At 39.6% G+C, this 14442-nt stretch overlaps 1 protein-coding gene across 3 annotated transcripts in view; it reads left to right on the top strand.

The window, feature by feature from the left end:
* The window catches only part of apba2b (amyloid beta (A4) precursor protein-binding, family A, member 2b), an 80038-nt gene that overhangs the window by 17500 nt on the left and 48096 nt on the right, over positions 1-14442 (top strand). For 2 of the 3 annotated variants that reach the window (XM_080297010.1, XM_026166944.2), the window contains exon 2: positions 5188-5238. The exons of the other annotated variant lie outside the window; for it this stretch is intronic. The gene's annotated coding sequence lies outside the window, so the exon portion shown is untranslated. The remainder of the gene's footprint in view (positions 1-5187; positions 5239-14442) is intronic. 3 annotated transcript variants of the gene reach the window in all.

Below are 14442 nucleotides of genomic sequence, written 5' to 3'. Positions count from 1 at the left end.
ACCGTGTCACACTCAAAGTCGCTTAAATCACCTTTCTTCACCATTCCGAAGCACAAATTGAACTTCAGCAGGCTGTCTTGGCCATGTCTACATGTCTAAATGCAGCCGTTTGATTGGCTTAGCAGATATTTGCATTAAGGATCAGTTGAATAGATGTCGCTGGAGAGCAAATGTCTTGCTATAATGACTGCAGGGTATATATGCGTGTCTCTGTACCTTATCTCGCCTTGAATGAAAATTTGCATGAACATCATCACACGTACAGTGATTAACATCTAAGCCTTTTTTTTTTTAAAAGACAGATTTATTATAAATCCAGATTCTTTGGATTTTCATATATTTTATGTTATTTCATCATCCCCCTGAGAATCCTATGTCGCGTTTTTTTCTTCTACTTATGCATCATACACAGGCTTGTTTCTCAAAACAGGCCCATTCTGAGCCATCTATAATCTATAACGCTCATCAATAATTTTGTTGTTGTTGTTGGTAGGGAATGACTGCCTTAGCTTTTGTTTTCCCACGACACGCTGCAACATTTTAGAATAACATTTGAATGAAAAACAGGACAGGAGTCAACAAGTCTGGGTGTGTGTAGCTGTGCCAGGATGCCGAAAAGACAGTCAGTATTTCAGTAATACTCCTGAGCCTCGATTATGTTGTTGTGCTTATTCTTTTGTTGTCATTTTACGGTACACTGAAGGTTTATTTTGGATGCTTTATATAATCCACAATCATCAAAGGACAATGCAAAACACAAACATCTGGTTTAAATGAGGACTGCAGTCATGGATATAATCTGCGGTTATCGCTTGTGCTTTATGCACGCTGGTGTGCTCAGTGGCAGGAAAGAAACTGGGAACTGTATATTGGAAAACTGTGAGCATTCAAAATTAGATTTCATTTTTTTCGGAGATAAGCAGCTAAAAAAGAACAGAAAGTCAGTTGAAAATAAAATATTGGTGCCTCACATTGAATGTAGCACTGCAGACTTGAAAGGTGCACGCCCTTTTAGAGAGTACTCACACTGAACCAACCTTCAAGCAAATGATGCTCACATCACTGGGAAACTGAATAAAAGGTAAGTAATGCTGCATTGCTACACTGCACATTTAAAATCTGTTGATCATTTAGGGAATAATAGAATATTCAGACAGACTGACAGAATATGTGACTAGCTTTCACTAAACCATTCTGTTTCCTGTTTGCTGCTTTCTACAATGAGGTGTTTTTTGTTAAATTTTGAACACTATAAAATAAAAAGCAAAGGTTCAGGGTTTCTATAAAAGACTATGCATCTGTAGACACACAAACTAGAAACCCTGAATGTGTATTACACTAGATAAAGCTAATTGCAGATGCACTGCATCAGAGAATTTCCCGTGCCTTCTGATTGTGGTTCAGGAGGTACTTAAAGGTCATGAAAGAGCTTCTGTACTTACGCCAAAAAAAAAAGAAAAACAGTATGTGTGTTTGGTCTTACACGCTGAAATCGGAGCTGCCTGTGCTGACCTCTCAGCCTCGGTCGACGTGAGTTAGCTGAGGAATACTAATGAGAGAACTGGGTTTCAGCTGAATGGATAATGAATTTAAAAACAACAACACAAGTTGTTGTCTCAGTGTTCACAGCGCTGCTTTGTCATTATGCTGTTGTGATGGTAAACCCTCTATACGGCAGCATAAAACAGAATCGGTGGAATAAAGCATTTGCTTTGGCTTAGCACTAACTGCTAAACATTGCTGCAGGTCAGGACAGCTTGTTTATCTGTGCTCTGCCTTTAAATCCCACTCAGTTCACCCTCTGTTCAATCTTTAGGTGCCTTAGGTCTGCAAGACAGAAAGGATTGCTTAGTTGTTGTTGTGGAAAAGGAGGTCAAGGAAGCGTGGTGTGAGCAAACCTGTATGCTGATGGGATGCTAAAACCAAGGAGAGGCCCATGCGAGGCTTCAGAGTGAGCATAATGTATGTTTTTTACCTTTCATGATAGAGGAGGAAGGGAGGATGGAGATCAGTGGGGTAGATTTCCTGCTGGAGATGAGCTCTGAGTGGATGTGTGGGTGTGGCTTCAAGGATGCTGTAAAGCTGTCAGCTTGCTTTTATGTGCATTTGCTTGTGTTCACCCATACAACATATGAGTAATATTGAGGTTCACTGGCTATCTACTGCTTTTAGCCCTAATTAATAATTTTTGCAGTGACTTCAATCAACAGCAAATCATTTTACATTTTAGTAGCTGCTGCCTTACTACGAATATTAACTGTGTCAGAGATCTGGGCAAAATGCAGTTTTGAAATTTCTTCTTTGTGCTATCAAACAGTCTGTCATTCCTGTCAAAAGTAAAACTGTCATGTGAATAACTGAAAGAAGAGCAAAGTCTCTGGATAAACTAAGAGGTTCGCGGCTGTCAAAACAAAGGGAACTTGACATTTTCTGTTGGCATGTTTGTTCCCTCCAGTTTTTTTTCTCATACAGGTTTAAGCCTGATTGCTCTGTATTACCACCAGCCGATGTCACGCTCAGCTAGCGGAAATCAAATCTCTGAATTTGCATGGTTATTTTACCAACCTTTGACAGTGTGAGCCACTACTTACATTGAAGAGTTTGAACAAGTGCTGTTCTACATAGTGCAGTGCTGAGACTGAGTACAGACAAATAACACTGCTTAAATAGTAACTTGGAATAAGGGCAAAGCATGACCGTTTTTAATTGCACTAAACAAGCCCACCATTACCTTTGAAGAGTGGCTATGTAGGCTAATTTCCATCTACAGTAATTTCCAAGACTTGCAGCTGGTGGGGAGGTGTCTTGTAATACCATAAAAAATAAATGCCCTTAAAATATGTATTTAGTATTCAGTCACGAGTGCATGTGCATAGAGTTGCCCTTCTAATTTCTGGGTTGAATGCTCACAAACAATTATTACTTTACAGTAAATCAATTTGTACTTAGAGCTGTATGGCTTTGATAAGGCAATTAAGAAAAGCAGAAACAAGAGAGGCAAATATTTATGAAAAGTATTGCTTATGTAAGAAACTGAAAAACATGTGCTCTTGCCGCACTGGATCACATTGGCCTAAGTTAATATGGTGCTGGGAATTACACTAGTCCAAGGTTCCTAGATTGCTGCTGACTTGAGTTTTGTCTGCTATTGGAGGTTTGTTTTTCTTCCCCTGATTGGCCCGAAGTGTGATCTGCTGAGGGTTTTGTCTTTAACACTGCAGTGTGCTGCAGTATGAGTTGGACTTTTGGGACCAAAACAAGCCTCAGGGCTGCATGCAAGTAGGAGAGGAGCCATTGTAAGCTGTGCTAAAAAGGAAGAGACACTTTCACTGCTAACATGCATGTATTTGTGTCGTTGTGGGCACAAAAAATAGTGGAGATTGATACCATGTGAGGACTAAGACTGAGTTTGGGTTTCACCCTGGTCAAGGTTAGGCGAAGCATGTCATGGTTTATTTTGTGAAAAACCTTTAGAGAGTTAGAAAGTCAAAGCAATTTCATTACGAGCACAGTACAAATTACAAGCGTGTGCTGCCACAGATAATGAGAAAATTGTCTCGAATGTATCCTTTGTATTTCAGAACAAATCACAGAATAAACAGTGTCTGTTTTTCCTCACATTATTTTAGTAGCTCCTTTGTCTTCTGCCTTTCGCACAGGTATTGCTCATCTCTTCTCCCATGTGTCTGCTAAACTTTGTTTCTTTAGAAGAGTGACTCACTAAGTGTTCACTTGCAGTTCAAAAGCGTAATTTATTCCTGTCTTCGTTCTGTCTGTGCAACTTTTGCGAGATCAACAAGATATGTTGTGTGAGGACTTAAGAGTGTTTGAAACCTGCTGTTTTGAAGCATTTTTAGTACATCTTGTTCAACAGTACCTATTGCATTGGTTTCTTGAGCTGTTCTATTTTATTTGGCATAGAAGTGCCGCCGTTGCTGACTTCATCACATATTACATACACCAGTGCTTGACCACCTTCTTTCTGACCCCTCTTGCTTTTATCAGCACATCCCCCACTGTCATGAAGGAGCCATTATACTGATGCCAGCAGTGTGTGTGTGTGTGTGTGTGCGTGTGTGGTGTGTTTTACGGTTGATCTGATCCAACTGCTAAGTGAGGACAGCAACCCTGAAGTTGTCACAAGAAGGACTCAGGCCGTGAGCACGAGATGTGACATGTGAAGCTTAGCAGCAGATGGTAAAACCCAGCTGATTTGGGGAGAAATTGCAGCTGAGCTAATGTTGCTGATTCAGTATGTCTTGCCACATCCATACCTCTGCCTGTAGAGAAAAGTTGTTGGTTTGATAGCTCTATTTGCTTTCTGAGCTTTTTGCTAAATAAAATTAAAGCCTTGAGACCAGCATAAGTTTTACTTTACAGTTTTCCTATCTCGTTGTGTAATTAAATCTATTGATTTTCTTTACCTTGAACTATAAAGCTCCTTGATCTTCTCCTGTATAAATAAAATTGAAAAAAGCTTTATATTACCCACAATTTGTATGGATCGTCTTCAAATTTCACAACAATATACTAAGCATTTGACCTTGAGCTTCATTGTTAGCACCCGAGGTCAAACCTTGAAAAACTGTCCGTACATATTTTGTTTTAATTTGTTACATATTTGTTTGAAATTTGCACTCCTGTTGTATTTCCTGAAGTTTAGGTGCGGTGTCGAGAGCAGATGCTGTGATTATACCACAGTGGAGATGCTTATATACAAATATACAAATGTTTATACAAGCCTTTTGGAACCTTCACACACACACACACACACCCTCACACACACACACACACACACACACACACACACACACACACACACACACACACACACACACATGTATACATATATATATATATATATATATATATTTATATATTTTCAAAATGTTTATATCTCGACCTAAACCGATTTCCCTAAATAGCAAAAATTGAAAGAGGCTCTAAATCTTTGGATGCCTTATTTTCATTCAACTGCAAAAACCTCTGCTGTGAATTTGAGCCCTTATTCTCATTCCAGTATATCACCTCTCTGACCCAACAACCCCTGCTTGACATCATCACCACCCCCCTAATTCTCTGTGCATCCTGACAGGAGAAAGAAATCAAAGCTCAGTGTTCCCGCTGGATTGTGTCTTTCATGTGGCTTGTCAGTTTGATGCTTAGTTTTCTCCTTTTGTGTTCCAGGTCCTCCTTTGAACCAAATGCTAGAGCTGCTCTGCCTACTTAAAGATATCAGTAAGTTTTCTTTACTATGCCTTGGCAGGTTATTATATTGTAATGGTATACTGGGGAGTGTGGGAGGAAATTCTTATGGAGCCACATGAAGCATCCTACCAAATTGGTGAGACAGCTTAGACTTGGAGAATGTGCACTGCAATAATAAAAAGATGATAGGATGTCCAATATTGCAGCCTTCTTTGTGCTGCTACATTTGGACTCTAAGCTGGGAACTGAACCGAAAAGCATAACAATGAACCCTCGGGAGCTCCTTAACTTGCCTGGATGCCCACTGAGGTTGTGGTGTAGACACAAACAATGAGTAGAGGAGGGAATAAGAAGGAATAACAAAGAAAGAGGAGGGTGAAGAAATGTTATTCTGGTGGTTTGTTGTCTTTAACTAATTGTTAAATGTATCTTGAAGCTTGGATCTATTGTTTTAAAGCCTTTGTTCATTTTAATGCTGCAAATGTGCAAATCAAGTAAAACTTTTCTTGACTTTGAGGCGATTGAAGGAAGTGACACCAAGAGAGAGTGAAAGACACCGTTGATTTACATACGAGGGAGAGGTAAATACATTAGAGGTTTGCCTAGGCAACCGAAGCCTGCAGTGTCTTCTCGCAACCAACCGTTAGCTGATCCACGAGGAGCAAATTGGTTTGTATGTAGACACAAGGGTTTCGTTTCACACAGAGGATTCGCACACTTTAAACAGCCTCAGCATTTGTATGAATTAAGGCCATTAACTGATTTTCAAGCTATAACACAGCCATAGCTGACACGTCTTTTGGTTACGGCTGACTGAAAAACAAAGAGTAAACTGTCACACAGACTTACACAACTGTGCTTTTTCATTTTTATTTATATGGCAAGACAAATGTCGCCTCAAGGTTCTTTATATCGCAAGGTAAAGCTATAAAGAAGAGTGCAGTTTTGCTTCATTTACCACCTTGTCGCTGTGGAGTTTTTGAATTCAGCAGCTGTACTGACTGAGTGCCGTTACTGTTGATGATTAAACCTGTTAGCACCGTCTCTCAAGCTATTGAGTCTAAAGTTGTTTTAGAAGAATACTTTGATAAATATTCACAAATACAAGCTGGCGACGGAGAAAGTGAGCAAAGATTTTGTGCTGATGAAGGCGAAGGAGGAGCATTGTGGGACTACATCACTGAAGACATACCATAAGAAGGGGTGAAGAGGGGAAGATGTAAGAATACTTGAGCAATTCAAAGTGTTGTGAGCCTCTCAACACTGCCTTTCCTCATCATTTATTAATTATCTGCTAGAATATTCATCCTCCCTGGCACAGCACTGTTCTCCTGTAGGGAGGGAAATTAATAGAGCTCTGTATCATCCTGACACTCAACAGTGTATTACAGTCTTTGTTATTGTAGTCACTTGAATGTCATCCATCATTAACCAGTGTCCCCTGTCCACGTCAAGTTGTCCTCTTATATGATGTTTACTGTTGATTTTGACTCTCTCTTCAACAGTCAGTCTAAAATTAAGAGTCTTCATAGAGAGAGAAAAGATGGGCACCTTTCAATAAAAGAGGCCACACCCTTACGTCCAGTATGCAAAGGAATAAATCATATTCATAAAATAATTCATCCCCCTTAGTGTTGAATGAAGGAGTTAGGGAGTTTATAAATGGGAGGCTCTGGAGATTTTTTTCTTTGGCCACAGAGGTTGCCACTTGGGACTAACTTTATCTGCACTATATATAATATAAAGAGCTGAAGCTTTAGACCTCTTTGATGATGGGTGCAATTAGAGTCAGCCAATGCATTGCAGGGTTGTGCGTTTAGAGTGCTATCTTTCTGTTGTACCTTACTAATTAAATCCTTTGAAGACGATGGGAAGGACAACGAATCATTAATATGTACACTGGTTCTGTGGTACAATACTGTGAAATTCTCAGATAACTAACCTCTAAATCATGACGGGATTTTGGTGGCACACTGTAAAGTCACATCTGTCATCACATATGCTGTTAACTGTGTAAAGAATCATTTGTATTTTTTCCTTTCTTCTGCTCTTCATAGTGCTTGGCAAATTATCTGAATACTGCAAAGAATCTACTGTGTATCTATGCACGCTCGCTCAGAATCAGCCTATCTGGGTTGACTACCTGCAGTGAGTTCACTGTAGAGTCTGCATTCATTTATGCATTTTCCTTTTATTTCTTTAAAAAAAAAACAAGAAATGAAATACATTTCTAACAGCACTGGTAATTTTCCTTTGGCTCTGGCTAAAATCTCATTAGGGCACATTTCCTGAAGTTTCCCCTAAAGAAAGACCTTTCAGTAGAGACGATGTAGGTGAGCAGCTGGAAGCAGGTGAGGTGGGTGTGTTTTACTCAGGGTACAAACTGAAAGACTCATCAGGTGGGATGAAAGGGTCCTGAAAAGACAAAAACATGCACATTCAGCAGGGATGTTTTATTAACAGGTGACTAAAGCTGGTGATTGTGGATGCAATGGGTAAAATGAAGCCAGTGGCAGTGGCAAAAACGGCATCTCCATATACTTTTTTGTCAAGCACATTTACAGCCAGGTGGAAAATATTAAATGTCCTCTATGGACAGCCTCACCCTTCATAACAACTCTGAGGTGACAGTATATATATTTCCTGAGTTAGGGGTGGTATGTGTGTGTGTGTGTGTGTGTGCTGCTGGAGCAGTTTTAATGGATTGTTTGACTATTCATTGATTGTTTTACATCACAGAAGTCTGCACTTCAGTTTTGGTGAGTGAGATTCTAGTTTTCTCTTAGCCCTTTAGATAGCACTCATAGATGGTAAGAAAAAAACCTGTGTTTCCAGGTCAGAAAAATGTGCCTTAAACCTACATTCTATCTGAAGGCCACCAGATGGTGATAGCTATGACTGCAAAAAGACTTCTGGTCCTATAGAAGTCTATGGGAAAACTGCTTTCTGTCTTGGCCTCTGCAAAGATTTTCCTGTTAAGTTTATGGGCTCAGTCACTTGTTTTGAATCATAATCAAGAAAAAAATAATTCTGTTTTGAAAATCTTGGTGATGCTGTGTTTCCAAATGAAACCATATGCTCATTTGCTAATGGTTTGTCAGTAGCAAGTCAGTAGCCAATGAGCAGGCAGTTTCACAGCCAGCTCCGCCCCTTCTTCTCAAGCGATTGCAAGCCTTCAAAACAGGGTTTCACAGTAGACTGTCACGGCATCAGCATCATGTGGCTTCGTTCATATTTTCTTTCTCATTTAATTAAAGCATTTTATGTTACCTTACCTAAATGACATCTACATATTTTACTGTCATTTTTTACCATTTAATAAACAAAACCGTATTTGTTCTTGAGGAAATTAAACACCCCTCTATATTTATTTATCACCGTGTTGGTAGGTGGTTGGTTAGAGCCTTATATGCAGGAGCATTCCTACAGCTGAGTCAAGCCTTGCAATTTTAACCCCAGCTGAAGATATTTGGTTAAAATTAAAAAGAAAGTCTTAAATGTAAATAAATATTTTGTTTTCTTAATTGCGTGGACAGTCTTAATCGCTGTCAGTATTCTGTGTTATAAAATTTATTTTCTGAATATTAACTGAAAAGGTAAACATGGGCTCTATTCAGAAGAGGCATAAACAAGAATCAAACAAAATAGTGTGACGATAATGTCACGACTTTATTCACCACTGTATTTCTAATGGTTAACATACAATCAAAGTGCATGGTCAAATACAAAACGCTGAACCTGAACCTTTGGTTAGCATCCAGTTGACTGTTTTGATCCAGAGGGCAGCGGTAGGAACCTTTAAAACATCTGCAGTGCTGTTTTAGCGACCAGAGACAGCAATGTGATGTAAGGGGATTCAAATGAGAGATGCAATAATCCAGATTTCTGGATCAGTGCTGCATGTGCCTCTGTTGTGGTCAGCCTGTCTTGCTGAGCCCCGTCAGACCTTCCTCTGCTCTTGCTGTCTCTTATGATTCTTGGCTCCATCCCCGGAGAGTGAAATTAGTACTCAGCACACCACAATGAAGTGACTGAGGCAGTGTATCAGGAAGCTGCCATCCTTGCATTGATTTTTCCCCCACCTCCTTTTATCTGTCATTTTGTATAAAGATAAAAGCATGACAGTTCAGTTTGTAAAGGTTGATGGAACATAAACATTATCAATTAGAATATAATTCCACATTTATTACCAGAGTCTTGATTTTTAAACATATGTAATTATGCTTGGAGAAACTTCCCTTTACTTTTTGCATACATAACAGTTGCTATGTTAACTCTCACCCTAGAGGAAGGCCAATTTATCCCACATCAGTTTGCAGCATGCTAGAGGGGAGATAATCTTACGAGCAGCAATAGAGACATGCATTAATAGAGCAGGCTGTGATAACAGTAGCTGCAATAAAATATGGGAAACAGGCATATCATTGAGAAAATAAAGGGTGGATGCAATGCTGTGTTTTATTCATTTTTGCTAGTCTTTTCGGTGATATATCTGTGCATTGTAAGCCTGTGTTTTTATTAATAATCCTTCTTATATTTTTCTGTCTAGCAATTTATATTCCACTTACCTTTGGTTTATGCATATTCGGATTTTATGTGTTTTTTAATGCAAGAAAATACTGCTTTTTTTTCTGATGCAGTTATTACTGTAGAGCAGTGAGGTTATTGAAATGTATTATACATTGCTTTCTTTTAACTGGGAGACGTTACTCTAGATTCATGTGCACATACAGCAGCAGACATTCATTTATGCTGCCTGCTCTTGCTGTAGCATTTGGGACTCCCTGTGTCTGCAGTATTTATGGGAAATCCATGGATTTTAAACCAAAGAGGGAACTGAAGTATTAGACTAGTTTTAAGGATGGTTGCATGTGTAATTTGAGTCAGCTAGTGCATTGCAGGGTTGCTAGCTGGGCATCCATGTAAACCCTGGAAATAGAATCGGACAGACAGTTTATTTTGTTTATTTAATTAAATTATTGAAAATATAACATCACTTTTGTGAGGACTTATCAGTGTGAGAGAGTACCTGAAGAGAAGCATTTACTCAAAACATCTTAAAAATCTTGGAATTCTGTAGAAATGGTCCAAAATTCATTCTTGTTCAGTCTGTTCAATCCTGCACAGCTAAGAGAGGTGCTTGGAGGTGCTTTTCCATATTTGCTGACATATATATTCTGTAAAACTGGTTTTGAAAAATGATGTGCACAATGTTCCTGACAGTTTTTTCTACTTTTGGCTCCATATGATGTCAGGGAAAGCAGATTTTCCTTAATACGGTCATGTTAAGTACGTAGCTCTGGCAGTGAGAGCAGAAGCCCCACTCACCTGCTGTTCAACCCTCCTGTTTGTGAGAGGCAGCCAATCAGAAAAAAAGTGACTTAAAAGGAGGGCAGCCTTAAAGGGAAAATAAATAAAATGACTGAATATGAATTATTCTTAACCGTTAATCACAGAAAGCTAATAATAGTAATAATAATAATAACAATAATAATTTAAATAACAATAATAATACTGCAATAAAACTGCAATGAATAGTTAATCCATTAGTCAATAGACAGGATTGTTGTCAGAAATTAAAACTGCATCAGGCTTTTTTTCTGTCTATTTTCAAATGGCATTGCTATTCCTACTTATTCAAATAAATGACTATTTTACATGATCATAAGTGTTTGGTTTTTGGGTTGGTTGACATCATGCAGACATCATGTTTGTCTCTAATTGCTTGTTTTGCTGACATGTTGACAAAGTGATGAATCTGCAGGTTGAAAATGGTCCTCAGACTGATCATTAAGGAAGACGCAAACCCAAACACCGGCTTATTTGTTGCTTTACATCTGCCGCAGAGGTTAAAAACATTTGGATGAACTAGAAAGAAATTAAATGTTTAAACAATCTTCATCAGGGATTAATCATCTAAAAATGTCCCTCATATTCATGCAATGATTCTAAATCAACGTCATATTTTATGTGAATGTGTTGTTACTCTGACCTTTCAGGAGGTATTAGTAAGTTTAGGTATTAATTAATCATAAGAGAAACATGAAATCCTTAACAGCTCATTTGATCTTGGTGTAATTTCCAGTTTTCTATCTTTAGACATGCTGAGGATTTTCACTAAGATAGGAGGGGGAGAGAAAGTGGTGCTGGAGACGGCTGTAATCAGGCCTACTCTCAGTTACCTGCATGTCCTGCCTTCATATCCACTATTTAAGCCATGACAACAATGACGAGACACAGCGTACCAACTCCAAATATTGCAGAAACATGTTCCCCACCTATTCTAGGTAAAACACAGAGCCAGATCCAGCCTGATTACCAAAAAACGAGCCACTGACTGTGCTCCTACTTGGCATAGTTTCTACTGAGCAATGTGAGTGAGATTTCCCCAAAGAAATCTAGGTTTAGCAATTCACAGTCTTAAAATAGCTTCGAATCATACATTATTACATAGCGGGCCTGCCTCCTGCGCTTGCTGCTGTAATTATCGTCTCCTTGTTTTCTCCAAACTTCCACATTCGAAAAGACACCCTAACCTTATTAGCATAGCTTTATAGCTGATATGAAGGGACTCGCAGATGTGCTGTAAGTTTCTAAAAAGCAAAGTACTTTGTAGATTGTGCAACACGTGTGAATAGAAATTGCTAAAGTTTGTAAAATAAAAGCAGTTGCTGGGGAATACAGAAAATATAGTTTGTGTCTAAGTGGAGTGGAGGTGGCCTGATTTCAATCTTCCAGCCTGACTCTGTGTGTTTCCCTTGGGTACAGTAAAGCATAAAAGATGCTGAGAGGTGTGACCCCCCGCTGAAACCTCCACTGCTTCGAGAGGATTGATGTGACAGTTTCACACATAACGAACACGCGCGCATGTACACGCAGTATGACAGGCAGTCAGATGCACCAAACTAGAGATACTGTGTCAAGTGGCAGGTCACACACACACATGTGCACACACAGATAAATAAAATGTCAGTGCAACACGGGGCTGCACTGATTATGAAAACCAAGCCTGTCTGTGTGTCATCTGACTGTCTTTTGTTCTTTCGGGAGTGCCGCCGCTCCTCTGCGTGGCCGAGCAGGCGCTGTCTCAGTGATTAATCCTCGTCCTATTGGCTGGCCAGTGATACTCGAAGCAAACAAAAACCCACACAAAGCTTAGCAGCGTGCTCGCATGGTGCTTTTCAGGATGTGCAGGCATGCAGGCTGGGCTTGCAAATAGAATCAGTGCAAAACAAAGAAATGAAAAACATTAAAGCACCCCCCCCCCCCCCCCAATACACACACCCACTGGCAAACACTGACCCTTTGGAAAGCTTGCCCTCAATTTACAGTTAATTTTAGTCAACACTTAGACGTGTTGTTTTCGAGACATTTCCATCAAACTCTGCATAGATGTGGGGAAAAAGGTGAGAAAGGCAGGCTGGGGTTGATGGAATGAATATTTTTCTCCTGTTTTCCCCGAAGGTGATTGTGATTGACCGAACCCAGAAGTTATTTCATGTGCCTGACTCCAAACTGTATTAGCGGGCCTGGCCGTTACCGCTCAGTCTGTCTGTCTCTCAACAAGATAAGGCGATATTACCCTGCCCAATATTGCTCGCTCTTTTCTGCACTGTCACTGAATACAATGGCCATCACTGAATCCTATGAATATTATTAGCATTATCCTCAGGATTCTGTCAATGTGCGAGACAGCTTTGTGGGAGCAGAAGTACACTCTGTTTTTGCTGTGGTCTGATATTCGAGCTGTCTCTTGGTGAATAGAGTTGATGCTGTGGTGTATTGTCCAGCTTAAATCCAATTATGAGGACACTGTCAAATGTCCATTACTGCTGCTAATTAACAAAAGGTTACCTGGCTCAGCAGTCTTCCAGCCGTGGCCGGCGTTGCGATTTGAAAAGACCTGACAGAAGTTAAGAGAGTGAACACTGCTGAAGAACAGCCGCTGTTGATTAGAAGTTGACAAAGAATGAGGATTATAGGGCCGAGAAGAGGGGTCAACATCAAGGAGGACTGTGAAAAACCTCTGACTGAGGGATCAGGTGGAGCATTGTGCCAGCTTGGGAGCAATTCAGAGATAACACAAGAGGAATGGCAGGTCAGTGTGTGGCAGACTCCTAATAATGTCCATAGCCAAAGTCTAAGCAATAAAAATGACCTACTCCTCCTCAAATTAATGTTAGTATTTATTATTTACCTGTGTAATTATAACACATACTTATATAGAAATCAAAAGGGTAAAATCCTAATTTATCAATTAAATTCCAATTATATTTTTCCCAATTTATAAAGGAAAAAAAGATCACTTTCGCCTTTCTCTTTTTTTCTTTCTACTCATTTCTAGTCCTGTTAATGACAGAGCATGGACAAGAAAATAACGAATTTAATCAGCCAAGACTGCAAACATATATTTTAATTAGCAACATCCCCATGTGCAGCTACATTGAACCCCATTTATTTTGCTGTCAGCTTTCAGCCTGTTAGGGAAAGAGCAGCGCGGAGAATTTCTCATTGCATCCAAGTCAAAATATTTTCCCTGCCAGTGATGTGGGTGCACGGTGGCAGTCCCGACCATGAATGGGAGCTGATGGGATGTCAGGGCTGCTTTTCCTGTTTTCCACCAAGTTCATCTCTCTCAACTCATTCCTTCTCATCAGTAACCAAACCCAGTTGGCAGCTTCAATTAAACCCTGTGAAATTGCCCCAGTATCTGTCTCCCTCTGGGGCCATTTAGCTGTGTTTAGCTCTCTGCAAGCTGGGCTTGTCGCCAGGCAATCTTTATGAAACAGTGTTTCATCTTCTTTCTTAAAATGTAGGTCAGTGTAGCCCTACGACCCACCTGGCCAGATCATAGATGTACTCACTGTGAGTAAACCCGCATGATGATCACTTGCTCTGGTTGTATTTACGTGTAGTAATGACACGGAACAAGTTTCAAAAAGGCAGTTTGTCGACTCAAAGACATAAAGATCAGAAACGCTGCATCGTTTTGAATCATAATTCAAGTGTTTTTGAACAAATCAAAGACAACAGACGGCATGCAACTGCGCACTAAAATGTGCACAGCATATGTGAGAAGCTGCATTTTTTATCATTTTTTTAAAGTTTCAGAATTCGTTTTGAAGTTATACTTGATTTAAAAGCCAAAATATTGCATAGGCACACTAATTTCTGTGGTTGTTTAATGACAGCCTTCCTGCACAAAACAAGCATATCTCCCATCTGTTGTTGTGG

Source organism: Astatotilapia calliptera, chromosome 1 (genome assembly GCF_964374335.1).
Source record: "Astatotilapia calliptera chromosome 1, fAstCal68.1, whole genome shotgun sequence".
Taxonomy (NCBI): domain Eukaryota; kingdom Metazoa; phylum Chordata; class Actinopteri; order Cichliformes; family Cichlidae; genus Astatotilapia; species Astatotilapia calliptera.
This window is presented reverse-complemented; position numbering and strand designations above follow the sequence as displayed.